Raw genomic sequence first — 11480 nt, 5'->3', positions numbered from 1 at the left:
TAGGCTTTGAAATGCTAGAATCTATGCTCAAATGAGACTCCTTTGGAGTTGGATGGGTCTTAAGTACACCAGTTGATTGTTGAATTATGTAACAAGGAGAAATTGGGACAACAGGTGTTTCAATACATGTTTTAGGAAGATCAACACAAGTAGTTTTGTAGGTGCTATCACAGCCACCTTTCCTTTCTTGAAGAGTTTGTGTTGATTTCTTTTGCACCCACTGGTATGGAAAATCAAGGGTGGCTTTTGGCATCTTTTGGAAACAATCTTTTATCCCTGCCAAAGCATGGCATTTTGGAAGCCAAATTGCTGGTGCACCCTCATAATAGCCTTGTGCTTTAAGAACCCGTTTTGGGACCCATCGAGTAACAATCCGAGGTTTGGGCTTGGAAATGATGTGCTTCTTAAGAGGCTTAGCAACTGGACTAGATGGTACAAGTTTGTACGCATCTTTGGGTAGCCACATTGATAATTCCTTCTTGCCTGGCCTTCTTTGAGCAGCAACTAAAGTAGTTGGAACATGCCAGCCGTGGCCCTCACATGAGTACTCATCAATTATCCACATCATTTGTTTTGGAGCTTGTGTCTCTTTCTTATCAGCATCATTAACAGATTTGAGTGTTAAATTCTCAACTGAGACTTCCTCGACATGCATAGCTGTTGTGGATGCATTCCTATAGTACAAATCATCTCGAAGGTTATGTGGTTGTACCATTCGTATAGGAACAATATCATATCCATCTGAGTCACAAAATTGAATTGGCTTCGGTAAAGCACATGTCGATAATGTTGCAAGGACATGACTCCATTCTAATGGATCAATTAAATGCTCAGGGAAGGGTTGTGGAATGTATGCCTCGTCTGATACACTTCGATTACCCTTAAGTCTCTCAGTATTGAAACCCCTACATGAGGCTCCACACATCCATAGATCTTCTCGCCCATCTGACAATGTAACTCTTGAGCCCTCAGATGAAGCAGAATCAAACTCATCTATTGGAGATCTTGTTACATCACGATATGAGTGATTCCTTAGGTTGACCCTTGTGATGACAGAATCATGTCGGAGGTACAAGTAATTGTATCCCCAATCTTGTATCATTTTAAATTGTCGCATGAATGGTCTACCCAATATCACTTCGTAGTTTGGATGTTTTCCAAAATCCACTACTGCAAAGGTATGCTCATATTCAATCCCACATGTGGTGACCAATATGTTCTTAAGCAGCCCAAGGGGATGTTCTAAGCTTCCATCTGCTAGCTGCAAGCGCATCCTGGTACTCCTAATAGCTGGTTTGCCCCATTTTTCCCAAATAGACCTTGTTACAATGCCTACTCCTGCACCACTATCAAGTATTGCAGTTGAAGATACTTTTCGCACTTCTAATGGGAGGGTAGCATTTCCCTGATCGTCCTCACAAAATTTTCCTACTTTGTTGATAGGAACTGGCATTACATGCTTTGTCTCAGGGTGTATAGTACACTCATGGTGACCCTTTTGTAGCAATACCTGCTCTGACAAACATGTGGCAATATCATTCCACAACTCAGGTTTAAGCTTTATCAATTCAAGCAAAGGTAAGTTACAAGCCACTGGTGCAGACAAAATAGCTTGCACCATACTCATATCTTTCTCCTTAGTCAACCTTTTATGCATGGAGGGTATCCTCAAGGTTTGAGAACAATTCTCATATTCTCCCAGATAGGATGGTAAGGTTTTCATTGTATGCTTACTTCTAGGAGAAACAATTGTTTGAACTTCCTCCTGGATGCTTGGGTGTCTAAAGTTGTTTTCCATGTCTCTGGTAAAATCCACCTCAGAGAATGGAGGCGAACTAACAGAAGACATGTTCTCATTAATTTTCTCAGTTACTGCGGCCCACATTTCATTTGCCATGTCCTCATTAGCATCAATAACTTCATCATTGCATGGGAAGACAAGGCTAGGTGATGGCAGAATGTCATCTTTTAATGGAGTGTCAATTGGTGCAGACCTTTTGCTCTGAGCTTGTGAAATGAGCTCACTTTTCATTTCCCGACTTGATGACACTTCCGGTATAGTTTCTAATGTTGGCTTAAGAGAGGTTGGGCCCCGAGGAATAGGTGGTGGTGGTCCCTCAAGTATCGACTGAGCTTCCCTAATGATTTGCTGATGTACAGCTAGATTGATCTTCTCCTCACGAGGGTTTGGGTATTCTTGAAGTTTCTTGGGTAGCTCTGATAAGGCTGCAATGCGACTTCTATGAGCATCAATGATGGCCTCTAGAGTCTCATTCACTTTATCCACAAAAACAGAACCCCCAGAACTATCCTCAGTCGTACTAGCCTTATCTTGTTTAACACTAGGCCCAGGTTGAGGTTGATGTTCCTCACGCACTTCCTGGGATGTAAAAGTTTTATCCCGTATGTTTTGTTTAGAGGTCTCCTGAGAACTAGTGGATGTACTTTTAGTTTGTTTGTTTCGGTTCTTCTTTCTCCTAGTGGTTTTTTTTCTATTGGACTGTAGGGTCTTATCCACTAGATTTGTCTTTGCATCCCTAGTTCGAGGTGTCTCATCAGTTTGCATTTCTGCATTTCGTGTTTGTGATCTAGTCATGACTCTAAGTGGCATGACATCCTCATTCTCAGATGAAGGTGGTGATGGAATTGCCCCTACAAGGTTAAGTGAAACCTTTGGTTGAGAGGTGCCTTCCTCATGTGGTTTCAACAGACAATCCTTCGGGAAGTGTTCGACACAACACCCTAGACAATATCTCTCTATTGGTGGAAATTGTTGTACTGTTGTATTTGACCGAGATGCTTGCCTTGAGCGATGTGGACAATCACGAGCCCAATGGGGTTCTCCGCACTCATAACAGGGGCCCATTGGTTTGGTCTCTACTTTCCTTGGCTGCCATTGACCTGAGGGGCCTGGAGTCCTAGGTTGGTAGCCGCCTAGCAACATTAAAGAGTTTTGTTCCCCTGGTTGAATCTCCAGTGCTTGGTTTGGGTATATGGGACTTTCAAAGATATTATCCTTGGATGAATATGATACATATTCTTCCTCCACATAGCCTGGGTTTACCAATTCTCTACACATATTTGAGTTGTCGTAGTCGACAATCCTCACAGGAGCAGTCCCTGGAGCAGGAGGTTGAGCACCAAGAACAGGTCGTGCTTGTTCTTGTGTCATCGGAGGCTTACGTTCAAAACTAGTATACTGTTGATACATTTGTGGAGCCACTCCACCCCTCGGTTGCTCACGTTCCTGTCTCATTCTCGCAATGCGATTACAATCCTGGGTGGTATGAGTAAAGTTCCAAGCACAGGCTTGGCACCACTTCTTTGTGGGTTGGTTTGTGACTAGAGGAGAAAAGGTATTACAGTCCTCTGTTTTATGGTCACCGCCACATGCTCCACAAAGATGAGGACCTGTAGGAAGTATACTCCTCATTCTCTGCTGCTGTTGTTGTGGCTGCATGGGTGGACGATAGGTCTGTCCCAATCTCCTTAGTACTAGGTTAGCTATCTGGTCTGGATTTACTAGCGCGCTAGACCCTGAACTTTGGTCATCACCCCACTGATTTCTAGGTTTCACCTCAGGACCAGAACCATCTTGGAATTTGAAGTTATCGGTGAAATCCATAGCATCATGGCAACACTCATTGAAACTTGTATGTTTCTTCGCATAGAGATGTGTATGCAGTGTCGAATTTTTGAGGCCTTTTAAGAAGAGAGAAATTAATCGACTTTGGGCGGGCTTCTCATCTTCTGGGCAACGATTAATGTACTGCTTCATTCTATTTACACAGTCTCTAACACTCTCATTCTCACCTTGTTTGAAAGAGTAGATGTGTGCTACCGTGTCATGTTGAAGGAAAAAGCAGCAATGAATCTCTCTTCCAAAATTCGTAAAGAAGTTTTGTCTGAAGCCTCTAATGCCTGAAACCAAGCAAGGGCTTTTCCTTCAAGAGTGAGTCCAAACCCTTCTATTTGAGTATGCTTATCAGCAACTTGCTCAGCTCGAACTGCTTGCCTAAAAGCTGCTACATGGTCGTATGGATCTCCCGACCCTTCATATTTCTTTACCAATTTCTGAAGAGTTGATGGCCTTACTTGTCGTGAATACTCATCATAGGGCCTACGGCCTCTCACTCTCAGTGGAAATTGTTCCTCTCTTTGGAAAGATGGTCCACATGTTTCCAAAATTGGTGTGGGTACCCTATTACCAGCCTCACCAAACCCCTCTAAAGATCTTGTCACCCTCATTTCAGGAGGTGCACTTATAGGAGGCCGAGTTGGCTCCCTTCTCATCCGATTGTCATAGTGGGAAAGATGTTGTTGTGGTGGTGTGACCTGTGGTCGCACATTTGGTGTAGGACGATATCGTGGAGCCAGAGTTGGGCTACTAGCTGAGGTCCACTTAGATGTTGAAGGTCCCTCTCTAGTGAACTCTCGTAGGGGAGGAGCAACAGTTTCTCCAAGAAAGGCTGTCTCTCCTGGTTTGGCTGTATGTGTTAAGAACACTTCCATAAATAATGGTTGTCCTTTCCACGTGAGTTCCCTAATCTCTTTCCAATCTAACGTTCGATATTCATTGGCCCATTTATCAACTATTCTGTTCATGTGTCCTGCACACTTCTCAACTACCACTACATAAGCTAGAGGAAGATCCAGCTCTGGCGATTTAGTTGTGGCATAGTATCCCTCTAACGAATCCTTATAGACCTCTTGAAGTTGGTCATCCTGTAAAACCTTTGTCACAGGAATTTGTCGTACAAACTCCCATTGACTTTCATCCCCCTGATCCATTTTACACTTGCCTTTCCTATCCTTGTCCAAATTTAGATCTACAAGAAGTAAATCATCTATGGATGGCTTTGAGGACTGGGCATTGGATGGTCCAGGCATGTCCGGCTCGATGAGCCAATCATCTCTAGACTCTTTTGCTCTGGAAAGTTGTGAATAGTCTAACAACTCAGTTTTAGAGAGCTCCCCTAATTTGTCTACCTTTTCCGGATGGTAGGTGACTTCATAGCGAACACCATCTCCACCCATGTACATGTTACCCTGGTCATTGACTAGAGGTGCTCTGTCAAGTTCTGAGAATATGTCTGCGATCTTAACAAGGTACCTTTGTTGTGGGTCCCTAAAGATCTCAGCTCCCTGAGCATTTGTGTAGACATATTGGAGTCTCACATTGAATGTTAACCCCATGGTGTCGGCTTCAAATGGATTAAAGGATCGTGTGGGTGTCCTATTTGGGGCTACGGGATAACTAGTTGATGGCCCTAGATTATCCATGGACAATGAACTAGTTGTTCTAGAGGAAAGGGTATCGGATTGGGATTCCGAAAGCGTTTCAGCAATATCTGCCAAATTTCCTACTGATTGGGTCCCACTTTCTTGCGTAGGCACTCTAGAAGGTGCCCTAGGCCCTATGGCAGAATCTATCAGACGTCCTGACCGTAAGTGCATAAGGTCAAATTTTGTTTTGGTTTTTTTTTTTTTAATGTGTTTGGTTTTGTTTTAGTTTTGGTTTTTTGTGTTTTGTTTTTTTGATAAAAAAATATATATATATGTATATATATATATATTTTTTTCCTACCTAATCACTAAAGACAAAAAAAGAATATGTGGGACGTAACTATCTATCCTAAGTTTTTTATTGTTTTTTATTATTATTATATATATATATATTTTTAATGATTTTATAATTTTTTTACTTTTTTTTCTCTTTTAATAATATACACAAAATTATGAATACTAACTATGCACAAGGTTACAAAAATGAAAAAATGCAGGTTACACTAATTATGCAAAAAATTAAAAAAAATGAAGAACTACAAAATATGCAAAAAATAATAGACTCCTAAAAAAAATCAAAAATTTTCTTTTGTTTGTTTTTTCCTTCTTTTGTTGGTTTTTATTGTTTGTTTGTTTGTTTGTTTGTTTGTTGTTTTTTTTTTTAACTAATAAATGTCGTGCCTAATTGTTAAAAATATAAATCTACTAATTATGCATGCAAGTACAAAAATTCTAAAAAAAACAAAAAGAAAAAATGCAAGCTACTTAAATTATGCAAAATTTTAAATGATGAACAATGGTTTCAAAAATTGTTTTTTCTTCTTTTTCTTTTTCTTTTTTCCTTTTGTTTTGTTTAATTGTTTTTTTTTTAAAAAAATTTTTTCTATATTTTTTTTTCTTTTTCTTTTTTTTTTAAAAAAATAAAAATAATAAAAAAAATAAAAAAATAAAAATAAAAAAATCTCCCTTTCCTTTTTTTGGTATTTAATGTTTTATGGTTTTTTTTTTGAACTTAATGTTTTTTTGTTTTTTTTAAATTTAATATATTATAGTTTTTTTTTATGATTTAAAAAATAAAAGCAAAATAACAAAAAAAATCAAAAAATCAGAAAATACTAACCTGCGTTATCTCCTCCGGATTCGTCGCTGCCGCACCCGCACCCGCACCGCTTGCGTTCAATGCGCCCACGTGCTTCTCTTCCTTTTCTGCCACGCCAGCTGCTGCTGTCGCCTTCTGGTTCTTCTTCGCCTTCAACCTCCACTCGGCCGCTTCACAACCAGCAGTGCTTCCTTGTGGCAACGGCCACCTCACTAGCTTGCGGCCACCCCCACAGCGCCTTCCAAAGCTCTCACCACCTCTTCCTTTCTGTACGGCGTTAGCTGCAGCTACCGCCCTGCTACAGTCAACGGCCGCTTTCGCAGCCACAGCCACCACTTCGGCCTTCTCTTTTGCCGCGCCCGATGAAGACCCCTCCACAGCGCCTTCCTTCTTTTCCTTCGGTGCCGGCCTCCAGCTGTGCCAGTAGTCGCCTCCTCTGCTCTGCCGGCCACTACCTTAGCAACTGCAATCGGCCACCATGCCTTCGCAGTTGCCTCCGCTTCTTCTCCAACAGCTGCTGTGTTCAGCGGCCAGCCACCTCCGCCTCTCGGCTGCTCACAACCTTAGCAACTGCCCGCTTCCTCAGCTCCAGCCACCTTCACTGGCCGCCCACAGAGCCTCTCCAATGTATATTTCTATATAAATAGATATATATATATATATATTATGTCGCTTTCTCTTCAATTTTTTTTTTTTTAATAAACAGCTACGTCATCTGCCTCTTCCTCCTTCCGCCAAAGGGCAGCTGCCCTTACCTCTTCTTGCCACCATCCAAGACAACACACCAAGAAGATGATATAGATTTTATATATTACAATAGTGATCTTGATGAAAGGGAATGGCACCGCTTACTTGCTTGCTTGCTACCAAAATTTTTATTATTTTTTGCATGTTAGCGAAAAGCATGAAAGCATGAAATGACCAAAAACAATGAATGTAAGCATAATGACGGTACTTGAAAAAGCATAAAAGCAATGAAACATAAAAAAAAACAATGCGGGAGAAACCTCAACCGCTCAACGGTTAACCTTATCCACTCACACCGGGATCACACACCCAAAATTAATCTAATCACTCAATGGTTTTGCAACCAAAAGAGGAAATAGTGGTGGTTTCCACACACTCTCAACCGGATTTGAGTCTTCTCCCCGGCAGCGGCGCCAATGGAGAGACGGAAAACTCTCTCTCTTGTAGCAAGAGGAGTACGATCCACACTAAGCTCAATCCAATGGGATTTGCATCCCTTTCGGAGCTAGGGATTCGACCCGTACCGGTGCACAAGAGCTTATCCACAAATGGAGAGAATGCTCATGGCTACCATCACTTGACACTAGACTAAGCATACACACAAGCTCAACTTGTCCTCATTCCTACACACCCCTTCATTCACAAATACAAGCAAGAGGAATACAATCACTATGCACTCAAGCAAAGAGAAAGATCTCACTCCACTCCTATCTTCCTACAAGCATGCATACATTCAAGCATCAAGCTTCCATGAAAGCTTCAAATCAATCCATGTACTCAAAAATGAAATACTAAAAGCATGCATAAGAGTAAAATGATTAGAGTAAAGGATGAGAATGACTCATGACATTGCTAATGATTCAATGAAGAGATTTATCTCATACAAAGATGTAGATGGGGTGAGAGAAGAGTCTTCACCTCTATGGAGAAGAGGGAGAGTAGGTCTCTCAAAGGAGCTCTTGCATGAACTAAGCCCAAAGTGTGTCTAAGCTCTCAAATGAGCCACCTTTTATACAAAAATTCTAGGACTCCCATAAGTCCCCATGTGGGATTATTGTGAAGCCCTCTCCCACATACATCTACAAAGTGGAACTCTTTTCAAGAGCCCTAAGTATCGTTTTTGTTGCATCCTGGTATTGATCTTCATTTGCAAGCAACATACACTTAGAAAGGAACTTCCAAATTTCTTGGCAGAGAAATCAACCAAGTAGCTTTTAATGAGGGTATTAAGCTATTACAAAGCTAAAAGTCTCTCCTCTCTTTGTGGATGTGGCTATATAATCAAATCCATTTATTTTTCAGTGGACACTTTTTGCACGTTGGCTATTCTCTTACACAAACAGTTTATGGGACACCTAAAATAATTATCCTACTATCACTATTAGGGTGTAGCTCTTACAATGTCTCAGTCTCTCTCTCTCTCTCATTATTCTCTCTAAAAAAATTAAAGTATTATGCTATAAGAATACACTATAAGAATTGTGTACATGCCTTAAACACACACACTCTCTCTCAGTCTTCTCTCTAAAATAAATTAAAGTCCTATACTATAAGAATTGTGTACATCCCTCAACCACTCAAGCTTATATAGTGCATGTCCCTCCCCCCTCTCCCCACCCCGTCCACATCCCACCCCATGCCTCCCTAAGCTACTATTGACACATACCAAAAAACTATCCTTTACTTATCAACACCTTTTGTGAGAGAGAACCACCACCTTTTGATTCTTCTCTATCCACCTTTTGTGAGAGAGAAATCACCATTTCTCTTCTTTCCTCCATATAGTCAAAGAGAGATCTTCCTTCACCTAGATAGCCATGAAGAATTTCAAAGTGACACACAGAGCGAGGACACGACACAAGCTAGCACACACACATTGAGGAGTTGCATTTGCGGCTCGAAGGCAAGAACCAACGACACAAGCTAGCGCACCCACATTGAGAAGTTGCATTTGTGGCTCGAAGGCAAGAACCAACGACACATGATTAAATGGAAAAGGCTAAGGTAACCTCTTAACGTGAACATATTTGGCATCGATAAGGAATAGTCTAGGGCTCAGTTCTATTCTTCCATCCATATTTGGCGCCATTGATGGGGAGCCTAGGCTTTAGCTCCATTCTTTCATCCATTCCAAGCTATTGGGATCACCCCCACCAATTGCTTGGAATGGACGAGAAATATTGAGATCTTGAGAGAAACCTTGCAGAAAAGCACCCTTAATATCATGTACAACAATAATATCCAAATGGAGGTGATGAGAGCTCAATGGGGAGCTCATTGTAGCTATATTAATGGCTTTGTACACCTTAAGAAGGAAGTTTGCTAGTGTAAAAAGATGAGGGCACATCTCATGGAGAATTGAAGGAAAAGCTCACAAAGAAGCAATTTTGACCATCATCAATAGCTTGATGGGCACAACAAGGAGGTGTGAATGAGTAGTAAAGAAAGAAGAATCGATGGACAAGAACATTTTTTACGACAACGATGATGGCTAGAAAGAAAATAGCATGCGCTCCTTCATCGACAACCAAAAGAAAGAGCAACAGAAACACGTATTGATTTTTGAGCAACAACCCAAAGAAAGAGGAAGGCGACACTAAACACAAGGTGGAGGAAGAAACAATGGCAAGCTCAAGTATTAGAGGAAGTGTTGCCTGCCGATGACTAGCAGAGGTTGACCTTAGAGATATTATCTCAGAGAGCTCTAGAGCAAGCAGAGTGTAGCAGCAATGATGAACCTTTAGCTAAGGTGTTTTCAGAGTGTAACATAAGGGGGACCTGAACACAAGAAAAGATGACCCACCTGTAAGGCGATGGGTCCGTTGGCTATAGCGTATTCAATGTTTTGTTAAAGCTGGTTGGATGTAGTGTCTGACATGTTACACGAGAAGAAAACACATTCTTTGCCTACAAGAAGACAAAGAAGGAATTATTATTACTTTGTTTATTGTTTAAAAAGATAAGCTCTTGTCAAAAGGCAAGGTGTTTAATGAAGCATTCACACCACGGTTCACTGCCTAGCTTCGGCCAAAATGTTTTGTAATTTTTCACCCAAGTATGAGGGTTCTCCTACCCGAGCCACTAAGAGCTGAAAAGAGATTTTTTTTTGCATGTGTGTCAACCTCGACGTTTACCATTCAAGATGGTGTGAGAGCTGTTAGGCTCATCACACAGGTGCATCGCCTAAGCGTTGTGATGTTCTAAGTGATGTCTAGTGGATTTTAGACATGGATTGCAACATGCATGAGCTGCCTAGGGGAGTCTACGCACATTTGGGGACACTTCTCATTTTAGCATTAAGGGGGAGTGTTGCAACAACATTTACAAGTGTTGGAATGCTAAATTCGTGTATGGGTAAGTGAGAACACCTCGCTTAAGAGGGGGTGTTGAAATATGTAAGGTATGTTTATGTGTGTGGGAAAGCACTCTAAAACCTTTCATCATCTTTAATCCTGTTTTCTTTTGAGAATGGGGGGGTGGGGGGGGGTGTGAGGGCACAGCTCTGGGGGGGCCGGGGGTGGAGGGAACGACTCTAAGGAGGCCAGGGGGTTGTGAGGGAATGGCACGTGGGGGGCCGGGGGGTGTGAGGGCATGGCATGGGGGGCCAGGGTGTGTGAGGGCACGGCTATCTCAAGGAAATCCAACTCTATCACCGTGGCCTGGGTCCAGAATGAAGCTCTAGCTTGGTATTTGTGCTCCACCCTCCTCTCCTCTTCTCTCCTCAATGGATCTAATCTCCGTACTCCCTACTCACCCTCATCTCAAGTGTGACAGGATTATAACATGTGTAAACCTTTTGCTTAAGGGAGTAATCAATGACCACACTATGCCGGCTCTATATAAGTGAGGCATGGAGGAGGGTTGTTCTCTTGATGTTCAAGATACACAAAATCAATAGAATTTTACAACTTTTAGTAGGCCTTTTTGTGTGTGAGATCTGCCTCGGGGCGTGCCCTCACCCCCCCTCGCGGGTGCCATGCCCTCACACATGGCTCCAATCTGTCACCAACCTCTTTAGAAATCAAGTGTATCAAACCCTCTGAGAGCCTCTCCAGCATGGGCAAGCAGGCTGAAGATAGATATGAGGATTTGTTTGCGATGGAACACATGGTAAATACAGGGACTATAGATGTATCTATAAATGCTGATGATGTATGGTATGTGTACTCAGGAGCCTCTAACCACATGACTTATCATGTGGTTTAGAGATGTGAAGAACTTGGAAAAACCAGGTTATGTAGAGATGGGGGATGACACAACTCATGTGGGATCCCACTGCCCCCTCCGCGCACCAAATTCCCGATTGTTGCTGGCAGAGCGGGCAGCTCCCTCTTGCGCGGGGCAGGGT

Source organism: Cibotium barometz, chromosome 26 (assembly GCF_041138505.1).
Source record: "Cibotium barometz isolate CiBa-2024 chromosome 26, ASM4113850v1, whole genome shotgun sequence".
In the NCBI taxonomy this organism is placed as follows: domain Eukaryota; kingdom Viridiplantae; phylum Streptophyta; class Polypodiopsida; order Cyatheales; family Cibotiaceae; genus Cibotium; species Cibotium barometz.
This window is presented reverse-complemented; position numbering follows the sequence as displayed.